The sequence below is a fragment of the Octopus bimaculoides genome, chromosome 11 (genome assembly GCF_046866305.1).
Source record: "Octopus bimaculoides isolate indiv1 chromosome 11, ASM4686630v1, whole genome shotgun sequence".
In the NCBI taxonomy this organism is placed as follows: Eukaryota; Metazoa; Mollusca; class Cephalopoda; order Octopoda; family Octopodidae; genus Octopus; species Octopus bimaculoides.
Genome location: NC_142938.1, coordinates 16,154,273 through 16,165,507, shown reverse-complemented (window position 1 = coordinate 16,165,507; position 11,235 = coordinate 16,154,273). Strand labels below are relative to the sequence as shown.

General features: G+C 36.6%; 1 protein-coding gene across 1 annotated transcript in view; it reads left to right on the top strand.

Moving 5' to 3' along the window:
• The window catches only part of LOC106869728 (apoptosis regulator BAX), a 134,167-nt gene that overhangs the window by 35,411 nt on the left and 87,521 nt on the right, over positions 1 to 11,235 (top strand). The window lies entirely within an intron of this gene.

Sequence of the window (11,235 nt, the reverse complement as noted above, 5' to 3'; positions counted from 1 at the left end):
ATACCACCACTACCTCCACCACAACAACACAAATATCACTACTACCACCACCACAACAACACAGATATCACCACTACCACCACCACAATGACATATCTCCGCTACCACCACAATAACAACACAGGTATCACCACTACCACAACAACAACGCATCACCACTACCAACACCACAACAACACAAATATTAATACTACCACTGCAACAATACAGTATCACCACTACGACTACAACAGATATCACCACCACTACCACAACAGCACAGATATCAATACTGCTGCCACCACAACACAAATATTACCACAGATACCACTACACCACATTGATATCACTACTACCACCCCCACCACAACAACACAGATATCACTACACCACCACATGGATATCACCACTACTAGCACATCAACAGCACAGATATCACAATTACCACCACAACAGCACAGATATCTCCACTACAACACCAGCACAGATATCACAATTACCACAACAACGCAGATATCACCACCTCTACCACTCCAACAACAGTTACCATCACTACCATCAAAACGTCACTAGAACAGATATCACCACTACATACCATCACCACAACAACAAAAGTACATTGATCACAGCAACTACACATACCACAACAATAATGGCACAGATACTACCACCTCAGCAACAACACAGATATTAGCACAATAACAACAATCACCACAAGAAAGCAACTGCTACAGCAACCACAGCCACTATGCCAAAAGTGATACCAACAACACAGTAACAGTTGAGGCAATGAGGAGAGAAACTATAAGCCCATCCATCTTGCTGGAAATAATAGTTAAACATCTTCTCAAAGCACATCTCGTTATCCTTATAAAAGTAAGAACACAGAGATTAATGTTTTTTTATGATACATTGTGTATAGAAAGGGGGAAAAAATGTGATCGTCACTGTTGGAATGACTTTGATCATAGGTCTTGGAACCAACTCAGGGCAAAAGTATAATAATAAGTAGATATGAAGTTGTGTATGTAAGCAGGCAGATGATTGATAGATAGATAGATAGATAGATAGATAGATAGATAGATAGATGGATGGATGGATAAATAGATAGATAGATGGATAGATAGATAGATAGATAAATAGATAGATAGATAGATGGATGGATAGATGGATAAATAGATAGATAGATGGATAGATAGCTAGATATTTATTTATTTTATAAAAAATGTGTTTATTATGGTAGTTTGACCTTAGAGTTCCTCTTAGCGTGAGGCAGTCATGTATAGAAATGCCCTTATATAAATAAATATATTTTGGGGAATAAGTGATGGATTTTTCCCTTATGAGGGTTTTTTCATGCTAGCTACTTGATGAATTCTTATAAAAGAATTCATACTATTATTGAATTAATTAGATAGACTGAGAATGTAGGTCTGTACAAAGTAGACAGGTAGGTAGATAAAGAGAATAAGGTAGATATATTGACGTGTAAGTAGATAGATAGATGGATAGATATTGCTCTAAGCTCAACCTCACCTGGTTGAGCTGACCAGTGACCATCTCATCTTGCATATCTCATACCACATTGTTCAATGTGATGTTCTGATAGTAAAGTGTAAGGTGAGGGAATTTAGCTGCTATTTTTAGCAGGTCAAATTCACCATATTGGCTTGACAGATAAATAGTTGAATAAGAAAGATGATTTGTTGGTGAAACACGATCTTCTGACTGTCATTTATTAGTTTCCCTCTTTGCCTCCAGTTATAATTATGATATGGAAGTTGATAAGGACAATGAGCAAGAACGATGATGACAGTGATGACGACAATGAGGGGAGGGGTGTTAGTGGTGGCTGTGGAAATGATGACGCCAGTGATGATGATGAGTTGGTAAAATTGAATGATGACGACAACAGTGTTGAGGGGGTAGTTTGTGTAGCATTGATGACGACGACGGTGATGATGATGATGCTGATGATTTGACGATGATGGTGGTGGTCATGATTGAAAAAGGGGATATTGGTAGTGACTGATATTGATGATAATGATGAGAATAATGATGATGATGATGATGATGACAATGACAGTGACAATGATGATGGTAGTAGTGGCGATGGTGGTGGTGGTAGTGGTGGTGGTGGTGGTGGTAGTGGTGGTAGAGATGTTGATGATGATGATAATTGTAATGTCGAAGTTGTGATTTGATGATGAGAATTAGAACAACGACAATAATTTTGTTTTTTGTGATTCACTGCTAAGGAGTGATGGCGGGGGGCTGCAGGTTGGGGGGGGGTGCAAGATTAACAAAAAAGAAACTGCAACAACAACAATGATAACAATAAATAAATTTGCCTCACATCGACAATAAATGAATCAAAAAAATAATTTAATAACAAAAAAAAAACAAACTAAATGTATAAAAGAAATGAATCACAAATTGGTGTGTTTTTTTTTTCCTCCGTTTGTTTACATCACTATGTGTGCTGACGCTGACGTCACCAGGTGCTACACCTTCGTATACAATGTCAGGCAGACAGTAAAAATAGAAAGAAAAAAATAAATAAATAAATGATGCAAATAGATTAATCCGTTAGTTTTCATGATGGGTGTGTTTCCAGTTGCTGTATTATTAAGACGCAACTTCCTTACTCATCGAGTTCCAGTGTGACTGGCTGGCTGGAGTGAACCGTATATTCCGCAGGCTCTCGTACTTTTAACATTTTAACATAATCTTCATGCAAGCCTAGCGCGACAAACTTTGTGTTATTTCATGCGGATCATCATCATCATCATCATTATCACCATCATCACCATTATCATCATCGTCAACATCATCATCATCATCATCATCGTCATCATCATCATCATCATCATTGTCGTCATCATCATCATCATCACCATCATCATCATCATCACCATCATCATCATCATCATCATCATCACCACCATCATCATCATCACCATCATCATCACCATCATCATCATCATCAACATCATCATTGTCGTCACCATCGTCATCATCATCATCACAATCGTCATCATCACCATCATCATCATCATCATCATCATCACCACCATCATCATCATCATCATCAGCATCATCATTGCCGTCACCATCGTCATCATCATCATCATCATCATCATCATCATCAGCATCATCATTGTCGTCACCATCGTCATCATCATCATCATTATCATCGTCATCATCATTGTCGTCATCATCGTTATCATCACCGTCATCATCATCATCATCGTCACCATCATCGTCATCAATATTTCTGTCAACACCTACACCTAGTTTTCATTGTTACCTTAATCATCACCATCACCATCATCCTCATTATCTTCATAATCACCACCATCATCATCATCATCATCTTAATTATCATAATCACCACTACCACCACCACCATCATCATCATCACCATCATCCTCATTATCATCATAATCGTCACCACCCCCATCATTGTTGTCAACATTATTTTATGTCCGCTTTAGAGGCTGGCGTGGGTTGAACAGGTAATCAAAGTCTGAGTCATCTCTTTCTCATTGGGCTCTGCGACAACTCTCATAGAATGGTACCGGTATGTATCATCTGGTTTGGTCATTATGGTTGAATACTCTTCTTATTGCCAAACCATTCACAGAATGTACTGGGTGCATTTTCTCATGCTACCAATACACAAGAAGTTGGACTGTCCCCGGCAATCATACAGAACTCCAAAGAATCATACAGGCCTGTGAGTGAACGGACATGCCCTGACATCAACTACAAAAACCATTACTACTCATAATTGCCCTAGAGTAAATAAGCCCTGTACTTCAGGCTTAAGCTCAGGAGAGCAGGAGACTAACAGAGAGAAAAGTGTAAGTAAATAAACCACAAAAAGGCTATCTGTTGTATCTTTTCCTCTAGAAATCATAAATCTTCAAACTTTGGAATGGAAGTCCATGATCACAGCCATCTAGGGATGATGTATGAGAGAAATTTCAAGATATTTAGCATTGTCATGATATTGATATTCTTAAATAGATAATATATAGGAGTACATGTATTACAAGAATTAATTTGATTGGTCCTCCACTTTGTTTTTAAAAAAAAGCCTAATCAAATTAACTGTTGTAGGACATGTAATCTTGTGTTATTGATATATGAATGTTGATATTATTCACATCCATCATCCACAAGATATTAAATAAATAATTAGATAGATAGATAGATACACAGATAGATACACAGATAGGTAGGTAGGGAGGGAGGGAGGGAGGTACAGGGTGTGGTGAATAAACTGTCATCTAAATTATGCAAAAATGAAAATAACACTGACATCTCATTATAACAGATATATTTACCAAAGTTACATAAAAATATCTTGGAATACTAAAGATTAAATTTATTCAATGAAGTCATCATTGGTTTCAACCATGGTCTCCTGACAACTTTGGAATCTGTTGCAACTCTTCTGGACAGTTTCCTTGTTTAAGTTGGTGAATGCCGCCATGATCCTTGCCTTCAGTTCATCTTTGGAGTTACAAGGAGTTTTGTTGGTCTCTTGCTCAACTGCACCCCACACATAATAATCAAGGGGAGTTGCAGTCTGGGGAGTTAGGTGGCCAGATGTTAGAGGTGGTGTGGCCGCAGAAATTGTCTGAGAGCCACGACTGGTTTCTCTTACTTGTGTGGCATAGTGCAGAGACCTGTTGCCAGACATAGGGTCTTCCAGCAGCCACCCTCTTGACCCAGGGCAGCGGTTTGACAGGAGCTGATTAAGCAGGAGCATGCACCAGATCCTTGTGTCTGTTTTGGCTGTTTTTATAACTGGATGTCCTTCCTAGCACTATCCACCCAGCAGGGTGGACACACAATGAGCTTCTTTCAGTTTCCATCTACCAAACTCACTCACAAGGCTTTGGTCAGCCCAAAGCTATTGTTGAAGACACCTGCCTAAGGTGCTACGCAGTGAGATTGAACTTAGAACCATGTGGCTGAGAAGCAAGTTTCTTACCACACTGCAAATTTCTACTAATTTCTACATCCCATAATTATAATTTTCTATCCCTACAGTGATATGCTAATTTTACTGTGTATGACAGCAATATTTACATACACACACACACACACACACACACGGCTGATATATCAATCTTCCATTCCCACAGATGATAATTGTGTGGAACCAATATAACTTTACACTGCCATTCAAGTGTGTGTGTGTGTCACTTATTTTTCAGTCATTCTGCTTGTCTTATTGTATTTTGCATCTTTTATGAAAAAAAAAAAAAATGAACCCGTGTTGATGTTAATCAAATATGTATAAGATCTCTCTTCCTCCACACAAATGTAACAAATGAAACTTTGATATCTCAAAGTCCAAAGTATTATATGTATATCATATCTAAATATCTGTACATACATATTACATTGTTTCCATGTAGATATCATCATTATCATAATCATCATCATTTGATGTCTGTTTTACATGCTGGTATGTGTTGGACGGTTTGACAGGACCTGGCAAGCCAGAGGACTGTGTGAAGTTCATATATATTCTTTTATTCTTTTATTTGTTTCAGTCAACAAATCAACCCCAGGACTTATTCTTTGCAAGCCTAGTACTTATTCTCAAAGAAAGATCTGCATACGTCTGTACATTCATATGTACACCCGTTTATACATAGAAGTACATACATACATTCATTTCGTATATACACAAATATGCATTGCGCAGACAAATATTCATATATTCATTCATACAGCCATACACACATACCAACTTATACACATGCACACATACAAATATACATTCACACACAAACACACACACATTCATATCTGCCTTCCTATCTACCAACTTACTGACATATTTACCTACATACTTTCATACATACATATACATACACTTAAGTACACATATACAGGGCACATGGTAGTGACTAAACACACAAGATAGGCATTAGGCGTTAATAAATTTAAATATCAATGAAATGCCTTATCACTTATGAGACAAGATGCAAAAATATTTTGACAACAAAAAATGTTTACTCATGTCTATATAAATGTGTGTGTGTGCATATGTGTGTGTATATGTATGTATGTATGTATGTATATAAATATATAAGTATATATATAGTATATTTGCCACCTAAAGTATATATTTAAGTATATATATATATATATATATATATATATATATATATATATATATATATATATATATATATGTATATATATATGTATATATATATATATATATATATATAAGGATCTAATGCTTTTAGCTTACTTTTTGCTTGGGGCTAGCCAGATTGGAGCAATATCGAGAATAACCATCCGAAATTGCAAAGATAATCTGGATCTCGACTGAAAAGAGAAAACTCCGAATGACATGTCCGTGTTTTCTTTGTATCATCTATGTGTATGTTTTGTCCCTTTCTTGTATCACTTAACTGCCTGGATGTTTTGTGTTCTTGTCTCATTCTGTTTTATATATATATATATATATATATATATATATATATAGCATATATGCATATATGTATGTGTATATATGCATGCATATGTATATGTGTATATATGAATGATATGAATGCAAGTATGTATACGTTTATGATATGTGTATGTTCATAAATATATATGTACCTAAACATGGTAGATATACTTTTATTTACACACATACCTGCATACAAATACACACACATGCGCGCACGTGCACACACATGCATTTATATTCATTATTACTGTTTTATACTCACACAAAATAGAATCATCATCGTTTAATGTCTATTGTCTATACTGGCATGAGTAGGACAGTTTGACAGGATCCAACAAATTGGGAGACTGCATCATGCTGCAGTGTTTGTGTTGGCATGGTTCCTACAGCTGAATGCCCTTCCTAATTACTTTCAAATCTTCATCAGTCGATCTCGTTTGATGTGCTGACTTCACATGCTTCATTTTTGAAAATGTTTGCTCACAGACATGAGTTGTTCCAAACACTGATGCCATACCAGAGGCAAATGCAGGTACTTACACAAAAGGTACAGAGCGGCAGCAGGCCAGATATGGCTCATGGGCCATAGTTTGGTGAACCCTGCACTAGTCCATACAAATTCTGAGCCCAAATTCAGAAGAATTATTGTTGTTGCTGTTGTTGTTAAGGTGGTAACCTGGCAGAATTGTAACTTTCTTCCAGCTCTTTATGCTTCACATCAGTAATAATATGTTTGGTTAAGGAGAAATATTACCTTGCATGGTAACAAGCGAATATTGGCAATAGGAAGAGCATCCTGCCATAGAAAATCTGCGTCAACAAATTTTGTCTGATAGATGCTGGAATAGAAAAGTGAACATTAAAACAATAATGATGATGAGGATGGTGATATATACTTATATCTCACTATCATCACCATATTTTATAATATGTGTGTGTGTATGTACATACATAAATATATTTACACATATACAAACACACACACACACACACACACACACACATATATATATACACACACACACACACATGTATACATACATGCATACATGTATACGTGCAACATATACAAACACTCTCTCTCTCTCTCTCTCTCTCTCTCTCTCTCTCTCTCTCTCTCACACACACACACACACACACACACACACACACACACACAGAGTGAGAGAGAGTCTGGAAGGTAGATGTATTTCAAACTAAGACTCTCAGCTGATCAATTAGATGCCACTCCACTCTGAGAGATAGTCATTACGTGACATGCTGGATTTTTCCACTTGAAACACAAGCAACATTCTGTCTACGAGTTCTATATTGAGTATATTTTCTTATTTGTTTGCACAAGATTTGCTGCTGCTGCTGCTGCTGCTACTGCTACTACTACCACTACTATACTACGACCATGATTACTATTCTGCATACACACACAAAGAGACTCATTATGCATACACATGCAAGCATATATATAGACATGCACATGTACATTCGTTATTTATGCATACCTGTATAAAACTGTGTGTAGCTGCATATATTTTCAACACATACTCTTATGTGTGTGTGTATATATATATGTATATATATATATATATATATATGTGTATATATATATATATATATATATATATATATATATATATATATATACATATATATATATATATATATATATATATATATATATATATATACACATTTAGATATAGATATATATACATACATACATATATGTGTGTGTGTGTGTATATATATATATATATATATATATATACACACATGCATACACATGTACGTATATATTTATATAGATATGCATATATACTATGTAAATATGCATACATATATATACGTATATATATATATATATACGCGCGTGCGCACACACACTCATGCACACACACATACATGCACACATGCATGCGCGCGCGCGCACACACACACACATGCGTGCACGCACACATTTATCAGAACGAATTAAACCACTTAATGGGGTATGAGCCATATCTGAAAGAACTATCTCAGATAACCTACTTCTTTAAGCTTTTAAGAATGCATTTTTTTTATCAAAATATTATTTTATATATATTAATAATTTTTTTAATTTTAATTTCACTTTACTTTTTCTTTATTTTTATTTTTTCCTTATTTCATTAAGTTCTGTTTTATTATTTTAAGTGCGCAAATTGTTTACATTTCTTTTCTTTATTTTTTTCTTCATTCAGCATATATACAAACTTAGCATTTTAAATGTTTGTTATTAGCGATGTTGCATCTCCTGAAGAATTATTCTTGGGGTTTGCTTGTATCACATTCTTAATGGATAATGTCAGTTAAATTACCTTCAATAATTTCCTTTTAATTTTAATTAGATAAAAATTAGGTAAAATTAGATAAAATTAAGTAAAAGAATTTTGTTTCTTTTCAGATCTTCTTAAAAAAGATTTTGAAAGAAAAAACCGGAATTAAAAAAAAATTTTTTTTTTGGTAAATTTCTTAGTCAAAATAGAAAGAGAATAATGCCTACAAGCTTTAAAATACCCTAGAACATTGGTGAGGTTGATGGGAGGGTGCTATCTAGTTTGAACATCAGTAGGTCATTGAGTTATAGAGACACTGTTGCCAGCAAGGGAAGGTATCCCATAAAGTTGTAGTTCTAAATCAGTGGTTCCCAAAGTGGGCGGTATTGCAACCCCACCCCACCCCACCCCACCCCTTGGGGGCGGTGGAAAGTTCCAAGGGGGCATTGAAGAAAAGTGGGGCAATAATGGGGGAGCTATTCATGTAAAAAGAACAAAATAATGGGTTTGTTACTCTTTTACTCTTTTACTTGTTTCAGTCATTTGACTGTGGCCATGCTGGAGCACCGCCTTTAGTCGAGAAAATCGACCCCAGGACTTATTCTTTGGAAGCCTAGTACTTATTCTATCGGTCTCTTTTGCCGAACTGCTAAGTTACGAGGACGTAAACACACCACCATCAGTTGTCAAGCGATGTTGGGGGGGACAAACACAGACACACAAACGTATACACAAACATACATATATATGACGGGTTTCTTTCAGTTTCCGTCTACCAAATCCACTCACAAGGCTTTGGTCGGCCTGAGGCTATAGCAGAAGTCACTTGCCCAAGGTGCCATGCAGTGGGACTGAACCCGGAACTATGTGGTTGGTAAGCAAGCTACTTACCACACAGCCACTCCTGCACCTATAGGTGAAGTTTTATTCGTGAAATACAGTTGCTTTGAATTTGCTTCAGCAAGAGGTCTATGTTTGTGATGGTCAGTTGGGGTGGGGGCGCTAGCAATGTGACCTGGGTGTCAAGGGGGCGGCAGCTCGAAAAAGTTTGGAACCACTGTTCTAAATGAAAGTACATGGTTCAGTGGTTACAGTGTTCAACTCATGGACATGCGGTCTTGAGTTCAATTCAAACTGAGGCACTCTGTGTGTATATAAGGAGTATCACAGTGTATACAGGGAGTATCACAGGGAGTATCACAGGGAGTATCACAGGGAGTATCACAGTGTATACAGGGAGTATCACAGGGAGCATCACACAGTCGGTCTGAGTGACAGGGTGTCAGATACTCCATATCCATATGGAGCACACCATATTCCTCTATGCCTATTTTTTTACTTTTTACTCTTTATTTGTTTCAGTCATTTGACTGCGGCCATGCTGGGGCACTGTTTTGAAGAATTTTTTAGTTGAATGAATCACACTGGGCAAAATGCTTGGCAGCATTTCATCCATCATCACATTGTGAGTTCAAATTCTGCTGCAGTTGACATTGCCTTTCATCCTTTTGGTGTCGATTGAATAATTACCTGTAGAACACTGGGATCGATGTAATCAGTTTATCCCCTCCCTGACATTGCTGGCCTTGTGCCAAAATCTGAAACCAATATTAATCATTATGTTGTCGGCACTCCATCACTTACGACGTCGAGGGTTCCAGTTGATCCGATCAACGGAACAGCCTGCTCGTGAAATTAACGTGCAAGTGGCTGAGCACTCCACAGACACGTGTACCCTTAACGTAGTTCTCGGGGAGATTCAGCGTGACACAGTGTGACAAGGCTGACCCTTTGAATTACAGGCACAACAGAAACAGGTTGTAAGAGTGAGAGAAAGTTGTGGTGGAAGAGTACAGCAGGGTTCGCCATCATCCTCTGCCGGAGCCTCGTGGAGCTTTAGGTGTTTTCGCTCAATAAACACTCAACGCCCGTTCTGGGAATTGAAACCGCAATCCTATGACCGGGAGTCCGCTGCTCTAACCACTAGGCCATTGCGCCTCCACATATTAATCATTAACTAATGTTTTATTCTACAATGTGTAATTATTTCTAATTAGAATATATTATGTACTTTTACCACCCTGCTCCTGCATTAATTATGTTAAGACTAACAGAACAAAAGTTTCAAGCAAAGATTTCTGATTGAATTTTTTTCCTTTCATATAAAATGTTTGTGGAAAATATTTTTATTTTATTTAAGGATTAAATTTCTATTTTAGTCCCATATATTTATAAGTGAGTTTGTGCTTTATGTAATCTGTATACATGTGGTTGTGTGTGTGTGTGTGTGTACATGTGCGTGTATGTGTGTATACATTGTTATTTGTGTGAGTATGTATGTGTATATCCATGTGTGTGTGCATATGTAAATATGTGTTTGTGTATGTATGTAAGTATATGTGACTGAATCTATGATGTCAGTATGTGTATTATGGCTATATATGAATGTATGTGTATCTGTTTATATCTCAATTT